We start from the raw sequence: 18,775 nt of genomic DNA on the forward strand, positions 1-18,775 counted from the left end.
GTTTACCAAAATCTTATTAGAGATAAAAAGACTTTTGACAAGGGCTCCTAGACATGCTTTACAAAACAGACAAGGCTGGTTTAAGGAGAGCTGTACTAAGGCACTTAAAGCAATAAAAGAGGCCTTACATATCATCCCAAGATCACAGGTAAAAATCCGGATAGCCAGGCATGCTTACCGCGCTGCTTTATTAAGCAGGAAAAAACAACTAAAGAAGGATGCATGGCTGGCACTTCAGGAGGCAACCGACAGGAGGGACAACACAGCCTTTTGGAAGGCAGTAAATACTCCTTTCCTGCAAAGTAAGCAGGCTGCTAAAATAGACTTAGTAATATCTAGTGACACTTGGGTCACACACTTTAGCAGCTTATACGATAAAGCGGAACCTATGGATTCTGGGAACATACAGAGAATTGACTATGGTGCATCCACAGGGCATAAAATACCTAGTGCATTTCCGTTAGGCATCATATTTGAATGCAAGGAAGTCCTTATGGCGTTAAAGGAAAGCCCTTCGAGGAAGGCCCCCGGCCTGGACTGTGTCCCCATAGATGTATATAAATCAATGATTGACCTATGGGCACCCCTGCTCACTAACGTGATAACTCTTTAAATACCTCCGGCTTTATCTCAACCTGGCCAGAGGCTATTGTAGTGCCGATCTTCAAGAAAGGTGACAGGACTGACCCATCCTGTTACCATCCAATTTCACTACTCGACGCCCTGATGAAGGTTGCCGGGAGGATTATTTTAAACAGAATACAGGAGTGGACAGAAGAGCACGATATTATCTCGAATTTACAATATGGTTTTAGAGCAGGCAAAGGAACCAAAGAACAAGGCTTAAACCTAGCCCTAATAATAGCCAAATATTCTCAGGCAAAAAAAGGAAACCTCTTCGTGACCTTCGTAGACTTAAGTTCCGCATTTGATTGCGTAGACCATGAGCTGCTCTGGGCGATACTCTCTGAGATCGGCATAGATAAACATATCCTCTTGTTCATAAAAGAACTCTACAGGGGGGCAGGAGCACGAGTCAGATACGGAAGAGGGGGTGAGTGTTCTGATAAGTTCCAGATCCGCAGAGGAGTAAGACAGGGGTGCATTTTAGCACCTCTGCTCTTTACCCTATACATAAATGCAGTTGGTTAACATCTCAACGGGGCATACTACGACTACCCCACCATTAACGGGACTCCAATACCCATACTTTTATATGCGGATGATGCCGCTATAATGTCACAAACAAGGGTAGGACTACAAAGGGCAGTAGGGAAGTTCACCGAGTTCATGAAAAATAGAGGTCTACACGTAAATGTCTCCAAAACTTTTACCATGTCCTGTGGAACTGGGACTAGAAAGAAACAATGCCCAATTTTCCTGGACGGTAGAAAAGTGAAGAACACAGATAGGTTTTCATACCTTGGCATCAACTTTAATAGAAGGGGCACTTGGCAGGCAGCCGTAATGGCAAGGGGCCTAGCGTTCTCTAGGGCTACGGGCGCACTGATTAATTTTGCGAAAACATTGGGAGGAAGGCCGGTTAGGGCCCTCCTACAGATTTATAAAACCAAATGCATATCAACTAACACTTACGGAGCTGGGATCTGGGGGATTGAGCACGCAGATAGTCTGAAACGCTCCGAGAACCTTTTCCTTCGTTACCTACTGGCTGCCCCCCGGGGCACAGCAACATATGTGGTCCACAGTGAATTAGGTCTTACATATATTACGGACACCATAAATTCCTCACCTATCTTACTGTGGCACAATGTCTGGGCAAAGCAGGAGACTAGCTTGAACAGAGAAGTTATAAAAGATTGTCTCAGCTTGGCCGGTGCTGATAATATCAAGTGGCTTAAAAACGTGAGAAATACGCTCAATGACATCGGGCACCCGGAATTCTTTTCTAACCCGGCAACCATGAACACCGTGCCCAGAGCTACTCTTAAAAAATTGGTCTTACAGCACCTGGATAGTAACAGATGGTCTGTAAAAAAGGGTAAGCGTATGGTGGTAGAGCACCGATTGACCATTAACACTGAAGGGTTACAACAGTACTTAACCTTAGAACCATCCCCCTTCACTGGTATGCTCTTGACCCGCTTTCGCACCGATACTTTTTTTAGATTAGTCACTTTCCCACAATGTAACAATTGGACTAGAAATACAGAAAACTGTCCGTGTGATAACATCTCACCCCAGTCTAATATCCACTGCATATTATTCTGCAGGTTCTATTTGCTCCCGAGGGAAAGTTTCTTGAAACCCCTATTGAAGTTTTGGGGCATACGAATCTGCAGAGTGGCCTATTATAAATTGAAAACCCTAGAAAATGCATATGTCATTAAAGTTGTATCTACTTATTTAAAAGCGGTTGTCAGGGTCAGGACCTCGATGCAATCTTAGAACAATTGGTAAACAACTAGATAAGCAAATGTTATTATCTGTTTTTAACATCAATTTATTTTGTCTTTGTGAGTAAGTGTCCCGAGTACTTTATTACTTTTTAGCTATTTTTTAATGTATCTATTTTTATATGCCAATGGCATTTTATCATGCTGTTTTTAAACTGTATGCTTTTATGATTCTGTTTTTACAAATCGAATAAAGCTTTATGAATTTGAATTTGAGTCCTGAGACAGAGATACCAGACCTCCTTCATTCTAAACCAAGGTATGGAGCTGATTAGAACCTAGAGAAACCTTTGGTAGATTCTTGGCAAAAACAACTAAACCTATGCTACACCATACTTACTTCTTCCCGCGTACTAGACTTAGGTTAGGTACATTGGGGTAGGCGTATTTAGAAGCACCAGTTGAGTACTTTAGTCAGTGTGATTTATGTATCTATGTTTATATGGCTTAGAAACCATACAATGCTTTTACAGTATTATTTTATAATTCTATCCTCGCTGTACACATTATACTTTGCCGTCTGCTTAACAATTGTAGCAGTTCACTTCTCTTGCATGAGAAAGAAGACTGTTCAATAAACCTTTTTATTGAAAACGCCAGTCCCTCTATTTCTCTACAACTCTGTTGAAACGAAGCATGCACGATTGACTGAGTGAAATACTTATCTATTGTCTCTGCGACTCTAGAGATATATTTCTTATTCTTGGGAAACAAAGTTGTCATGTTTATGTGGTTGTCAGAAACTAATCCCTTCTTGTGAATTCGAGAAAGTTTTTAGGGACCTCTGAGCTAGCTGGCACTCACTATTAAGTCTCGTATATTCGATAGAGACTTAGTCGAACTCAGTGCTACGTGTAATCTATAGGATATGTTATTCTAATGCGCAGAGACCATTGGGAATATAGGAACTACACTACATGGCACCCAACGTTTGGTAAGGCACTAATTTAACGCTAGATACTAAAGTAACTCAGTCGTGCTTTTCTCAGAGACCCCTTTTCCCGCAAAATACTCCAATAGACGTCTGGAGTGGGTAAAGGGATAAAATATCCGCCATAGCGGAGTAGGACGAAAATCCTATGTATTAGTTTTTGATTTGTTCAACATTGAAGGATACAGTGTTCCAAAATATTGTACACCTTATCTTTGTTTCCTTGAAACTTGCTCTGCAAACTTTCATTTAAAAAAATGTCACTCAATGACAACACCGAGGCCAGTGGAGCTACAGGCAGCAATGCAGTACAAGCTTTAAACTTTACAGGTTTCCAAGAGACCGTCGATGATGCTATAAGCATTCCAGAAACTTTAAGGAAATCCATCACTATGAAACTTATAAGAAATGGCCTATCATCTAGAGGTCGTAGGGTAGTTTTTGTGATAGAGGCACATGAATATCATCAGACAGAGGTATTCTATTCATGGATAGTCTTCCCTGAAGCAAATCCAGGAACAAAAGTGTTTCACTTCTACAAAGAAGAGGAAGCTCCGGAGGAATACAATCCTTTCGAAGATGCTGAAATTCCACTAACATACCAAGAGCATGCGCTCTGGTTTAAAGGCACCCTAAAACATACACATCACATTACCAGGCTCGGTCCACTAGGTAAACCAGGAGCAACATGGCTAGCTTTAGCCAACTACAGACCTGACCCTGACATTGGGTAGGTCTCCTCCAAAGGAGCCCTCTGAAAGGAGGTATAACCTCAGGAATAGGGATAATTTGAGAAAACCTGATAGATATCAAGATACTGATACACGTTACTCACGTACCTTTCAGACTTCCTCACAGAAATCAGAAAGAAGAGGACGATCTGAACAAAAAAGAAGAACAAGTGAAGTCCAAAGACGATCAACACGTACCAAAAAATAAGAAAACTCAATTCACCAAAAAGATGGTAGCAGGTCTAAAGATTAGACATGCCGAGGATCTTGAGGACACAACTCAAGAACAGGGAATGGGCTCAAACGATGATGAAGAGCGCAGCAGAAGTCATCATAGCTCGCAAGAACTTGAAGGATCATCTGGAGACAGTGGACTTGAATGAGTACATCCAAGTTGAAACTGCAGATACCAGGGTTAGTGTCCCACATAAGTTATATGAAGTAACACTCCGGATGGAGGGGGACATAACTAGAAAAATAAGAGCACTCTTTTGGGAGAAGCTCGCTGAGGGTTATGACATTCTTTTAGCTGAACAAGACTGGCCACTTGAATTTGTCAGGGAGTGCCCACATGGCGAAAACATCATTATGCCAGCTTTCTCCAATCATATTCCAATTCATAAAAAAGCATACCTATGCCAGAAAATGGGCAGTAGCCCAGGCTCCTGCATTATATAAAAATCATGTAGGATGGGATGAGGATTCTCCTCAACATAAAATCCAGTTAAAAAATCAACCAACTTCCCAAAGGCAGTACCCAGTTAAGCAAGAAGCTTAAAAACAGGTCAGGGAGATATTAGATCAACTTGAATATCAAGGGGTGATTGAAACATGCACCTCCTTTGTTTCCTGCCTCCAAACCAGACAATACATATCATCTAGTTTTGGATTACAGACATTTAAACTCTTGTTGCAAAACTTTTGCAGTACAAAATGCCCACAGTGCAGCACTAATGAATAACGTTGTGCGTAAAAAATACAAAACCACATTAGATATTTCTAACGGTTTCTTTGTCAAAACATTGCACATGAAAGTAGGTATTTGACTGCTTTCTCAATCATGGGAACACAGCATCATTCTGTTGTCTCCCCCAGGGATTCAAGAATACTCCAGGGTTATGTTCAGCCAGAGTAACTGAGTCACTACAAACCTATGATGATGAGGCATTATCATATGTCGATGATATCTATCTAACAGAAGATGACTTGGATAGGCCTTGACCAGGGTGAACACCATAATATTGGGCTTTGCCTCTGAAGGGTACAAATTCAATTTTAAGAAATCACGAATTGCCCACCTCAACGTCCTTTTCCTAGGATACGAATTATCAAGTGAAGGCAAAAGCCTGGCAGCAAACTTTCTAGAGAAATGTGCGCTGCTCCAATCTCCAAAAACTCTGAATAACTAAAGTCAATTCTAGGTTTCCTAAATTTTGGAAGAACATACATTCTAAACTACACAGAAAGGGTTACACCTCTCTACTAATTAATCATACCTGATTTCAAACCAGTTAATTGGACTCAAAAACACACAGAAATTTTGCGTTCAGTCCAAACGGACATGTTGACAACAAAACATTTGCAAACACGCGTAAACGTATGCAACTTAGTGATCCGAATCATCCCAGGAAGATGCGGATTCACGTACTTAACCTTTAATGATGGAGAAAAAATACCAATAGCTAACAAGTCACACTTGTACACACAAGCAGAAACGAAATTTACTTCAACAGAAACAATTCTGGCAGCAGTTCAAACTGCAGTAGCAAAAGAGAGAGCCCTTGCACTGGGTAAGCGCATAATGGTTGTTACTCCTGTACCTGCCTTAGAGGCAGTGACGAAAGCAAGCATTCCAAATGCTAAGGCTTACATCCAAGATGGATAAAATGGGTTAGTTCTCTTGCTGCAACAGACATTGAATACGTTTTCAACCCTTATTTGAAAACACAAGAATTTCTACAATATGAACAGGAATGTCCTATGCCTTCTGAAATTCTGCCTCTAGAACAGTATGAATGTATCATTTATACTGACGGATCAGCACAGCCCGCTATTTGGGGTAAACACGCTTATAGTGCTGCGTGTACAATCGTTAAAGGTCGCTGGGGAGATGGCAAATTCCGACCAATGGTCACTAAAACACAATCTCTAGGAGATTGTACAGCTCAGCGAGCTGAACTACAAGCATTCAAGATGGCGCTTGAAAATACTGATCGCGATTCATATTATTGCGTTCAATCTTACAATGAATACTTGCAGAACTGGAATTAAAATGGTTTAAAAAATGCAAAAGGTGGCACAATCAAGCATAAGTTGCTTTGGGAACAAGTAGTTCAGTTACGTTAAGAACTACAAAAAGCTCACGTGATCCATACACTGAGTCATCAACGTGATGGTGTTCACGTTGCAGGGAATTCATTGGCTGATGAAGCCAAGAAGACAGGTGTGCAAACGGCTTCCGTAGCTGCAATCACTCATTCAAAAATGAAAATAGACGGCAAAATAATGCTAGCTGTCAATGCCACAAGCAAAGGCAGCGGTGCAGCGTTACCTCAAAACTATCCACTCAAATATTCATACATAATTGACGCAAACTCTGTTCCTTTTGCTCGAATCCCTGGAGTGGGGGATAGAGTAATTCCAAACAGGAAGCGTAGAGTAGCTTTGATACACGAGGCACACTTGGGAGAGGGTCTGATGCATCAAGGGATCTCTAAATCTATACTAGAATTAAAAGAGACGTACTGGTGGCCAGGGATGAATGGTCACATTCACACATTTGCAATTAATTGTCATGACTGCAACAGAGATCGCAGCAGAGAACGCCGCCAGATACCTGACTACAGTGTAGCAAGCCCAGTACAGACACCATTGTTAGACAGCATTAGACTTTCTACATGCAGACGTCCCTATGGACAAATGCGGTCCGACAAATATTAAGACAAGATTCATTTGGATGTGGCCTCAGCGCTCGGCTGACGCTCGAACTGTTTTGCGAGTCTTTATCGGACCATACGCAGTCAGCACGCTACATTCTGACCAGGGTCCTGCGTTTAGCTCTCGAGCTTACAAGGAAGCCATGGCCAAATTGGGCGTTGCATTGCGGTACTCTAGTCCATTCCATCCTGAGGGAAATTCGGTAGTGGAGAGAAAAAAACGGGACATAAAGCAATCTATAACAGCTACGGTACTAGGCTCGGGTGACGGGTGGGTCAAACATCTAATAAGTGTTCACGTAGTCTTAACAATCTGCCAAGAAGTTCTCTAGGGGGTATCACTCCATATGAAATCCTTTTTGGAACTAGAATGATTGTGCAGGACCTCGATTGTCACACTTCAGTGGTGGAACAAAAACCCTTTGTAACGGGGTGGAATGCCCTTCAGATGGACAGGACTATGGTAACGATTGGTGGTCGGCTGTTCCCCTTTCACCTGCTTCTATCCCCTCTCAGCTGCAGTCCAACCCTTATGCACTCGAGGACTGGCCATATATACGGGATGGATGGGAAGCCGCTAAAGAAATGAACCCTGGCTCCTTTAATTGGGGATTCCACTATGACGAGACTCCTCCCCTTATGGACGTCATCGCGTCAGGTTCACAAAATGAGGGAGAAACCAGGAAGTGGGCGAACGGCGTTTCCCCGGAGGTGGAGTAAGGAGACGGAGAGCTGAGGAGTGAAGAGAACCCGAAGACTAAGGACGAAGAAGATGAGGAGGACCGTGTACAGCAGACCGGAGACGTCCTCGACAAGCCAGGAGGCCAACGGTTCTGCGATTCGCCCCGCCACGCTCCCGCGGGAGGAGCGTGGCTTAACAAGGTACGGGGCACAGTAGCGGGTTGGGTGGGAAGGCGCTACCAACCTACCGAATAATAGCCCAGCTGTATATATTTAAAGACCACTGTACAGTCTACGACCATTCCCCACCACGAGCACTGGAACACGTCCCACAAACCTGTATATAGCACTCTCACTTGTGCACTTGGTTTCCCTCACTCCCGCCCCTTATAGTATTCAAACCGGACGCCCCCCTAACCCCTTTCTTTGTTTCTTCCTTTGTGGTGCCGGTCCCTGACGAAGTGCCTTTCCCACCTCGCCCTGCCGGATACAATCTGGAGTCCCCAAGGAACCCCAAGACGGACCCAGCTGTGTTTGCCCGAGAAAGACTGACGAGCAGGAGAAGAAAGGCATATATAAAAATAAAACCATCTTTGAAATCGTTACTCAAAGTCTCTGACTCGGTGACTCCTCCCCCTGTCGCCCCGACCCGACCCCCACACCCTTTGATATCAAAGATCTTTTGGCTGTTTTGCAGGACTTAAATGAAATAAGATCCAGACAAAGTAATGTACCCCTGAAGCCAACAACCACTGAAGATAAACCATCCATCCCAGCAAGACCTGTCTAGATTCCAAAGATTGGGGATCTAGTCAGAGAAAAGATCGCGGACAAGAAGGAAGTTGGGCCTTCTTACAGACAACCAGTACCTGTCCTAGCCATCCACGGATCAAGAACAGTATTAGTGCCGCCCCTTGCTGGTAAAAAAGAGAACAGGTTTGTGTCCATCAACCTGGTCAAACCACATCATGTGGCTGATCATAAGTAGTAGGCCAAGTGGACTCCAAAGATGTAGCAGACGCCCGAATCTGGCTACTATCCCAGAAGTTCAAACAGAGAGACTCATCACCTTTGAAGAATCTGCAGTGCGAAAAGAAGGACTATGCAACAAAGCCATGGAACTTGTACCTCTTGAGACCCAAATAACAGTTCGTCAAGAAACACCTGTCTACAATGAAATAGCAACTGACTATACAAATGTAACAAGTGATAAAGCGGTTCCAGCGATTTCACCAAATTCGGATACAATCCCTACAATTAACAGAACTGCCTCTGGCTATTTCATCAAGTTTGATACGTTTTACGAGGATCCCAGCGAACCTGAAACGACGCCAGTAAAAAGAACTTTCAATGAACAAGCAACAGAACTTTTACATCAACTGGAAAAGACTTATCTGGTTTCACCATGGATTGAACTTTGGATTGTGTTGGGTGTACTTTTTCTTCTACTTTGGTTGACTCTTGTATTTACTTTGGGAATGCTGATGAATGGAAGATATGTTAAAAAGGACACAGCAAGTAACACAAATCATCTAATCGTGAACAAAGAGACTTGTCATCAATAAACATACCAGCCGTTCCTATACCTGGTGGTATAGCTTGGGACAGAACTGAATATGACATTCTTGGTCCGGCGGAGCTGTTGAAAATACTACACCAATTCAAGATTTCCTGGAGTGACTTTGTTTCATCTAGTACCTTTTCTGATGATTGGGACTTCGAGACTGTTAATAATATGATGTCAGACTTAGAAATGTCTCCAAAGTTTACAGATCATGAATACTCAGAAGGTTCATCGGATTATGAACAAATGTATTGTTTTAATCACTATGGTCACCATTTCTTGCACAAATCTGCAAATCCTAGAAATGTATTAACTTATAAGCAATGGGAACATTGTCCCACGCCCCCAAAGGGTAGCTCAAAAACATTTTACGGCAAATTTCCATACTTTTCAGGGCATAATGTTTCAAATCCAGAATGATTTTATTTTAAAAATGTTAATAGGACAGGAATGAAAAGTATGTTGACAAATACAAAGCAAATTTATTCTGCGGCCTTTATGCTCAGATGTCCACATTAGGTTTTGACTTTTGGAAAGACACCATTGAGACAAAAACTGCCTGGGGCACAAAAGACTGGCAAGTGCAGGGATTAGAAGCTTTATTTAGAGCCTGCATCATCCCAGACCAAATAATGTTTTTGAATGACACTGTTCAGCAGACATCTTGTCTTGGGTTAGCCAAGATAAAAGATTTAAACAAACCGTCCATACCGACACCTACACCTGATAGTAATAACACTTCAGAGGGGGAGGTCGACATACATACTTTTTTGCTTCACAACAGAACAGATCCTGAATGGAAAACATGGTTAATCCGGCCCACAGACACAAACACATGTCAAGATAGATTTCTGAAAAAGACCCAAGGGTTCACATTCACCAGGCCAGATCCAAGATATGTTCAAAGACAGCATCCAGGGATAGTAACATCATACAGTGTAGGGATTCTGTGCCTTGAGTGGCTACATAAGTCTACACTGAAGGAGGTAAAACAATACTTATCTTTACTTAAAGATGGCGCTGACCTGAGGGACTTCTTACAAGGAGCTAAAAAACAGCGTCATAAACGTTTTATATACGCCGGTATCTGTGCCATGTATAATGAAGCATGGAAGATTACGCACGCAGAGACTGCAGAACGAATACGAGAAATTGATCTTATTAATTTAGAGAAATCTCTGTCTGTAGTTGACAATGGTTTAACGACTCTGTCATCCAGGATATATTCTTTGGAAAGCTTAGTATCCTCTGCCATAGACATAATGGAACAGGACTTTGTCATGTTGCAACATGGTCAGTCGCAATGACGTTCTATCATGCTATTAGGCTGGACGTTACAAAACCTTTGTTCAGGCTATGTACCTTGGTGTTTAATCAACACAACGTCACTGTTTTATGAATTTATGCTCACAGATAAACAGATCAAATTGGCACAGTGGGGAGCAGACTATATGGTGCTGAGCATTGAAAAACTGGAAAGATTGCCATTTACACTCGCTGAAAAATGTTGGGTAAAGAATACATCAAGACATCCTGGGAATTACCTTACACACACAGATGTTGAACTGGGGGAAAGAAGAGTTTCTTAGTGGTAATAATGGTGAAAACGCACTAAGCGGTTCTCTCCTATGTCAGGGTATAAACTTACACGGGGCCTGCGATGGTTCCTCGAACAACTTATCCTGCCACCTGCAAGGTTCACCAGCTGCAGTGATTTATCCAATTTTTAGGCAACTTTCTAATGGAAGTTACATTATGTTGAATGATCACAGCTGCTGTGGCATGTTACCAGGTGTAGCCTATCTCGTAACTGTGTCAGCCAGGGTCACTTGCTGTATGCAAGTATTGTTTCCAAAAACCAAGACAGACCAGGAGTCGCCATTATGGCCTTCACTGAACATCTCTTCTATATGAGTTGATACTTTGAGCAGAATGAAAGCAATTCTTTTACAAAAAACTGTGCCATTGGCCTCGGCCAAAGAAACCTATGATCTGCAAGTCGCAAGGACTTCTGCAGAGATACGCACCCTATTAACTACAAACTGCACTGTACATATCTCAGAAATGTTAGGTCTGATACCAGTGGTGTTGTACATGTATTTAAGATGATTTTTTCGGGACTGTTAGTACCTTTTGAACCAGTCCTAGGAATTTTTCCAAACTTCGTGCACTCTGTGTTTGGTGGACTGCCTCTCGTTTTGGGACTCGCAGCAGGAATACTATTTTTGCTCCTTTTCCTCCGATATGGCAAGCCAAATCACAAGGGATACCCAGTTCACCATGGAGAACACTGTTCTGGCGATGAAGTGTTGTGAGCACATAGTCCAAATTCTGGGATTAACTTGTTTAAGAGAATTAAATACCACATGGTTTATGTCATTCAGACCGATCTGGCAAGATTGCATCTTATCTGTTCTGCGATGCCTGCTATGTGGAGATGAATGTGTGTTAGACATGTCTCACACTCCCATCAGTCATGCCAACGGATGTTGATGCTTTGCTGGACCCAGTAAAGACCCATGCGCAGTGTTGTCCCCAGCGGCTACCAATTCTGATGAAGGCATGCACTGAGATCTCACAGACGCAAAATGCTGACAGTGAGGTACGAGAGGAAAACGACACACAGATACCATCCAATTCAAACATTGCTAACGTGACCAACGCTGGCGGCGATGCTTCACATCTTTGTGCAATTAATCTTCTTAACGAGGTAATCCAACTTTCACCCACAATGGTAGATGTATTCTTTTCAGACTTAGAAGATTTTATGTTTTCTCCAAACAATAACACTGACTTTTGAATTGGCACACAGTGTTCTGAGAGACTCTGAATTCGACCTTCATTTTTCAAAACAAGTTTCTAACTTTGCAACTATTTTTTCTATGATCAAACTTTTGTTTTTCCAAATTCGTATTTTTTTATTTTTGGCACAAAGTAATCTGCTCATAGTAGAACTATTCATAGCGAACTAGAATTCTTTGAAAACTTCCAGAGACAATATTTGACCTTGTCCACATTTAGCCAGTTTATATAATCTGCCATGGAATGTTCTGGACTTTTTCTTCTGTGATTAAGTGCCATTTCATAAAAGTATTTTCTTGATCCATTCGGGTATCATTTTCAAATGTCATCTATATGCTTTGAATGAGACATTGCTTTAAATGCGTACAGCACAAATGTTTTTCGTGTACAAACAATACCAATGCATTTTTATGTATTTTTGGGTGGGTTTTAACACATCATGTTTAGATATGTTTAATGTGTTTAGAACTTAGTAATGTCGTACATAATAAAGTTGAGTGGGTGTTGTGTGGCGTTTAGAGCTCCAAGTGAATTTTACCGATTCATGCCCTTTTATAGGTACAATTCACATTGCCGTTATATAGGCATAGAAATCAACCCATTATTTAGGAATAGCCCATGCAGACCAAATACAGGCATGGCTACTTCCACCCGTACCAAACGTCACAACAATTTCTTGGAAAATCGGCTTAAGCAGTTAGGGAACTTCCCCTTGGTTGAATATTGATTTGTCCAAGAACCCATGTACTTTACAAAGAACAACTACTCCCTAGGGGTTCTTTCCTGACGTTATTATGCCCAACTTTACGTCAATCTATGGCATTCCTAAACACCTTCAAGGTATAAATATACCTTCACTTGCTATGGCAAACTACGGTGGTTCGGAGCAGTTCGACTATCTACTTGCCCGACGCAGCTCGCTACAGCAAGTGCAGAAGTAAGCCGACCCTCCAGCTGACGCACTGATCAGGAGGCTGTCTCTCTCGCTCGCCAAGAATCCAGCTTCAGTGTTTCCAAGCTCCCCTAGCAGGGTGTTGGGAAATCGAGTCCTGAGACAGAGATACCAGACCTCCTTCATTCTAAACCAAGGTATGGAGCTGATTAGAACCTAGAGAAACCTTTGGTATATTCTTGGCAAAAACAACTAAACCTATGGTACACCATACTTACTTCTTCCCGTGTACTAGACTTAGGTTAGGTACATTGGGGTAGGCGTTTTTAGAAGCACCAGTTGAGTACTTTAGTCAATGTTATTTATGTATGTATTTTATATGGCTTAGAAACCATACAATACTTTTACAGTATTATTTTATAATACTATTCTCGCTGTACGCATTCTACTTTGCAGTCTGCTTAACGATTGTAGTAGTTCACTTCTCTTGTATGAGAAAGAAGACTGTTCAATAAACCTTTTTATTGAAAACGCCTGTCTCTCTATTTCTCTACAACTCTGTTGAAACGAAGCATGCACGATTGACTGAGTGAAGTACTTATCTATTGTTTCCGCGACTCTAGAGACATATTTCTTATTCTTGGGAAACAAAGTTGTCATTTTTATGCGTTGTCAGAAACGAATCCCTTCTTGTAAATTCGAGAAAGTTTCTAGTGACCTCTGAGGTAGCTGGCACTCACTATTACGTCTAGTATATTCGATAGAGACCTAGTCGACCTCAGTCCTACGTCTAATCTATAGGATATATTATTCCAATGCGCAGAGCCTATTGGGAATATAGGAAATACACTACAGTAAGGTATCTTTCTTTGACATATTACGAATGGGATCAACCAACACTTTGTCTAGCTGTTAAATAAATTTGGCAGTCTTCATAGTACACCAGTTCAGCAGTCCAACTTTGTGCTTCCAGGTTGCTCCAAATCCTCTGACAGCAAAACAGCTTAGAATGAAAATACTTGATTTAATCTAAACCATTGGTAAATACTCTGGATGCACTCCATTCCATTATGTTTAGCTCTTCTGTGCCACAACAAGCAGGGAACGATGAAACGCAATGTATTCCATAACAAGGGGTGCGGTTTAGCATTTTGGGCTGATCTGTCACCTTTGCGGCTGGCCAATGGTGATTTGCATATGGTTGGTTACTGTGTACAAGTGGTAGTATGAAATGTTGCCTAGATTTATTGACAGTCCCTGAGATTAATTTGAGTACTCCACACATTACTTTGTGTTCTTATCAATGAGTATCCATCAGCAGTATAGATATGCCCAGATGTAGCTCCCTCTGCTCACTGTGCAATATGACTCTAGCTGCAGATACACAATGAGGCGATACAAGGCAATAAAATGTCCAGGATTGCTTGCTCTCCCGTGCAGACAGGATGTAGAGTGGAAGTTCAAGTTGGACTGTCACTTTCAAGAAGGGGCCAATATTAATTTGCATTTGGTAAAGGAACTGAAATGGAGACTAAGTGGGATGGGTATTCCAAGATGTAAATTGCGATAGCCAACTGTGTCAAAGACTCCCATCTCACAGTTGTCTTTCATCACAGTATCTACACCAATTGTATTATCTGACTCATGTTTGTCACCAAATCTTGCCTTTGAAACAGCAAGCAGCAATGTCTCTTTGATGTGGCGTGATCACAACTTAAAGATCCAGAATATTTACTTCTCAAGCTTCTGCCTTTTGTTTACATGAACTTCCAAGTTGTGATAATCTTTCCTGGATATTAACTTTGTACTGCTATCCTCTGTGCTAAAGATGACTCCGTATCATTTTTTATGTGTACTCTTATATGATCAATAAATGCCCCATTAGGGGCCTTATTCATTTAGTGTTTGCAGGGACTCTTCACATTTAACTCAAGATAAGCACAACTAGTCTTCACTTCAGATAACAATTACTTCTAGCAGTCTGAAATTGTTAGGTAGGGCAGCAATCTTCCTCTGGTCCCAGGCTGGTGAAAAAATAAAGGCGTGTAGCACATCTCACTAGCAGAAGACTGAGTCATCTTCAGGGACCCTAGAATTATGGGATTTTTGGTCATGGTGTTTTCCGTATAATTATGTTTTTGCTGCATTTGCCACATATTCCATCATCAGCATAATATATAGACTTTAGAAGAAAACAATCTAGAGTAATCCGATTAGAAGTTGCTGTAAACCTAGCAATGTCTTCCCATACAGAGGAAGGCAATTCACAAAGGTCGACAAAATAATGAAGTAATATTATCACAAAATGTAGCACATTATGCAGCATTATTTCCCTTTTTTTGGTGCATAATTTAGTCACATCTGCTGGAAAATGTGTTCCTCCCCTGCCATATAGTTCTTGTGGCCCTGTTCATGGACATCAAGGCCCAGGGGTGCAAGAGACGAAACGCACTACAATTATAGCAGTTTTGTTACTGTCCAAACAGGGGATGGGGTATTTTCCTCCTGAGCAATAAGGCCCATGGCATCCTCATTACACCACCACACTCATGAATTGACATTATCCTAAGCATAACATGAATATCTTTCAATAAAGGCCTAAGCCTGTGAGTTATCTAACTGACCATGTGTTCCCCATCTTCTATGTAGCATAATGAATGACTTGGTATGAACTTCAACTGAAAAAAGATTTAAAAAAAAGAAAGACTGCTTCTAGTAGTGGAGTAGCCTGCACAGATTGCACTGCTCTTCCTTTCAATAAAATGAATGGGTTCAGTAATCTTCAACCTGCACTTGTAAACTTCACGATAACTTCACTCTATACACATGCAGCATACATAAAGAATTGACCTTTGACATTACATGTGCACCTTCCCTCAGACATTCATAGAAAATATCAATGGTGTCATTGAACATTGTGTATAATCTTCAATACAGAATGTCATCATGAGATCTCTAGAGGGGGCACACGCTAATATTAAAAATGTTAAAATGTTAAAATAGCAGTTGTTACTATATGTTTAGTTCCCTTGGTAATATCTTCTTCCATTTGATTGCTTACTAATAGAAATTACTCATATTTCATGTATATTTTACAGTACGAACAAGAATTGCAGTACCATCGTAGTCTGCAGTGGTGTAACGCAAAATGATTCTCTCCCTGAAGAATGTGATGAGGAGCCCTCAGTCTCCCATATCTTAAAGATATCCATTGGCATTAGGCGGGCAGTGGCAGCTGGTGAAATTTGAAAGCGGTGAGACCGAGTTTGGCGCAGGGGTGAGAAATAGTCGATGGGGTTCACCAGAAGGGAGCACAGCATCTTTGAGACGTCTCCATTTCCCATGCAAATCTTTTTTTTTAAAACAATGGGAAAAAATAGTATATTTTCCAGCATATTTGTTTCAAAATCAAAGAATAAAATGCAATATCTTTCAAAGGTTTTCATATAAATCATTACAAAACATTACATAGCATAAATGGTCCATACTTTAACTCAACAATCTGTGCTCACATGAAGTAATCACCTCAAATCCAGTGTTTACCTAGATAAATACATACATGTTGATGTTGAGAGCCCACCTGAGGCTTTCAGCACTGAATATTCTAAGCCCACCACACCCAAGCTCGTCTTAAATCTGTTTTATCCACTGGAGCAGCTTTTAGCACCATTAATATTATTAATACTTTATATTTAGAGGCATGGCTAGGCGCCCACGCAAGATGGCGAGCACATGTGAATCCCCATGGGATGGTGTAGGAAAGATGTTGCTTGGGGTGGTCTGCCTATGTCAATGGAGTCTTCCTTCAGTGATTCTCTTCAAGCACTGAGTGTTTCTTCCTGAAGCTGATTGTCACATTCTATTGTTTCTCATGGCGGCACGCCTCTCTCTCCTCAGAAGCTGCTGCCAGTTTAATTCACTGGCATAACGGGGAGGATTACGAGACACCTAGAAGGACTGCCAAGTTTGCACCCTTTTGAGGGTTTTTGCCTGCAGTTTGTTCTAAACTGCCAGCACATTTCTGTGCTATTTCTACAATGAAGCCTCTTAGAAAAAGATAGTTTTCACCGGAATTCCTATTTATCACTGAGTTCATTTTGGCACCTTGGCTTTTTCTTGTCTACTAATCCATTCTCTATGCTGTTTTCTCCTCAAATGGACATATGATCTATGATATACCCTCACTGACACCCATTTTGGCACAACAATAGTCTCTTAAAGCATCTTCCAAGCTAACGTCTTGGGCATAGCAAGAAGTCTGCTATTATTTTTTCCCTCTTTCTTTTCAGTCAATGAACAATACTTACACTCTCTCCTCAATTAATGGACAGATCGAAAATAATCAAAACAACTTTTTAAACCTCCTTCTCACAGGCGTACTAGGAACTCCTCCACAATGTCTCGATCTCCAGTGATGGAGGATGAGTATGCATCCCCACAGAGAAGTGCTGCGTTTGACTCCAGTTCATTTGCCATAGCTACTGGACCACCATTGACCACGGGGCAAGCATCAACTAAACAACTCAAAAAGGACCCACTCTCACCTGCTAAATCTCTTCCTCCTGTCTCTATGGGTCTTTTTCTGGAAGAAATCAAAGCCTTACCTCCGTATATGGAAGAGACTGACACAAAACTACAATCCCTTAGTGACAGTTGGTCTATCAATCAATCAATCAATCAAAGCATTTATATAGCGCACTACTCACCCGGAGGGTCTCAAGGCGCTGGGGGGAGGGGGTCCGCTACTGCTCGAACAGCCAGGTCTTGAGCTGCTTCCTGAAGGCGAGGTGGTCCTGGGTCAGGCGGAGGTGGGTCGGAAGGGAGTTCCAAGTCTTGGCGGCCAGGTAGGAGAAGGACCTTCCTCCTGTGGTGGCTCTTCGGATGCGGGGGACGGCGGCGAGGGCGTGGCTGGTCGATCGAAGCTGGCGTTTGGGAGCGTAGAAGTTGAGGCGGCTGTTGAGGTATCCTGGTCCTTGGTTGTGTAGGGCTTTGTGTGTGTGGGTGAGGAGCCGGAAGGTGATTCTCTTGTTGACCGGGAGCCAGTGCAGGTCTCTCAGGTGTCCAGAGATGTGGCTGCGGCGGGGGATGTCCAGGATGAGTCGTGCTGAGGTGTTCTGGATCCGCTGGAGTCTTTTCTGGAGTTTGGCGGTGGTTCCGGCGTAGAGGGAGTTGCCGTAGTCCAGACGGCTGGTGACGAGGGCCTGGGTGACCGTCTTCCTGGTCTCGGTGGGGATCCATCGGAAGATCTTGCGTAGCATGCGCAGGATGTTGAAGCATGACGAGGAGACGGCGTTGACTTGTCTGGTCATGGAGAGGGAGGAGTCCAGGATGAAGCCCAGGTTGTGTGCGTGGTCAGTTGGTTTGGGTGCGCTGCCCAGGGCGGGGGGCCACCAGGAGTCGTCCCAGGCGGAGGGTGAGGATCCCAGGATGAGGACTTCCGTCTTGTCCGAGTTCAGTTTCAGGCGGCTGTTCGACATCCAGTTGACTACGTCTGTCATCCCTTCGTGCAGGTTGGCTCTGGCGGTGGCGGGGTCGTTAGTGAGGGAGAGGATCAGCTGGGTGTCGTCGGCGTAGGAGATGATGTTCAGGTTGTGCTGGCGTGCGATGGCAGCGAGGGGGCTCATGTAGACGTTGAAGAGGGTTGGACTGAGCGAGGAGCCTTGAGGAACGCCGCAGATGACTTCGGTGGCCTCCGATCTGAACGGGGGGAGGCGGACCCTCTGTGTCCTTCCGTCGAGGAAGGAGGTGATCCATTCCAGTGCCTTCTCCTGGATTCCGACGTTTCTGAGGCGCTGTACTAGGGACGGTGGCAGACAGTGTC

General features: G+C 42.7%; 1 protein-coding gene across 1 annotated transcript in view; it reads right to left on the reverse strand.

Moving 5' to 3' along the window:
- The window catches only part of JAKMIP3 (Janus kinase and microtubule interacting protein 3), a 771,326-nt gene that overhangs the window by 213,139 nt on the left and 539,412 nt on the right, over window positions 1-18,775 (reverse strand). The gene's annotated exons all lie outside the window — the stretch shown is intronic.

The sequence above is a fragment of the Lissotriton helveticus genome, chromosome 5_1 (assembly GCF_964261635.1).
Source record: "Lissotriton helveticus chromosome 5_1, aLisHel1.1, whole genome shotgun sequence".
NCBI classification, from domain to species: domain Eukaryota; kingdom Metazoa; phylum Chordata; class Amphibia; order Caudata; family Salamandridae; genus Lissotriton; species Lissotriton helveticus.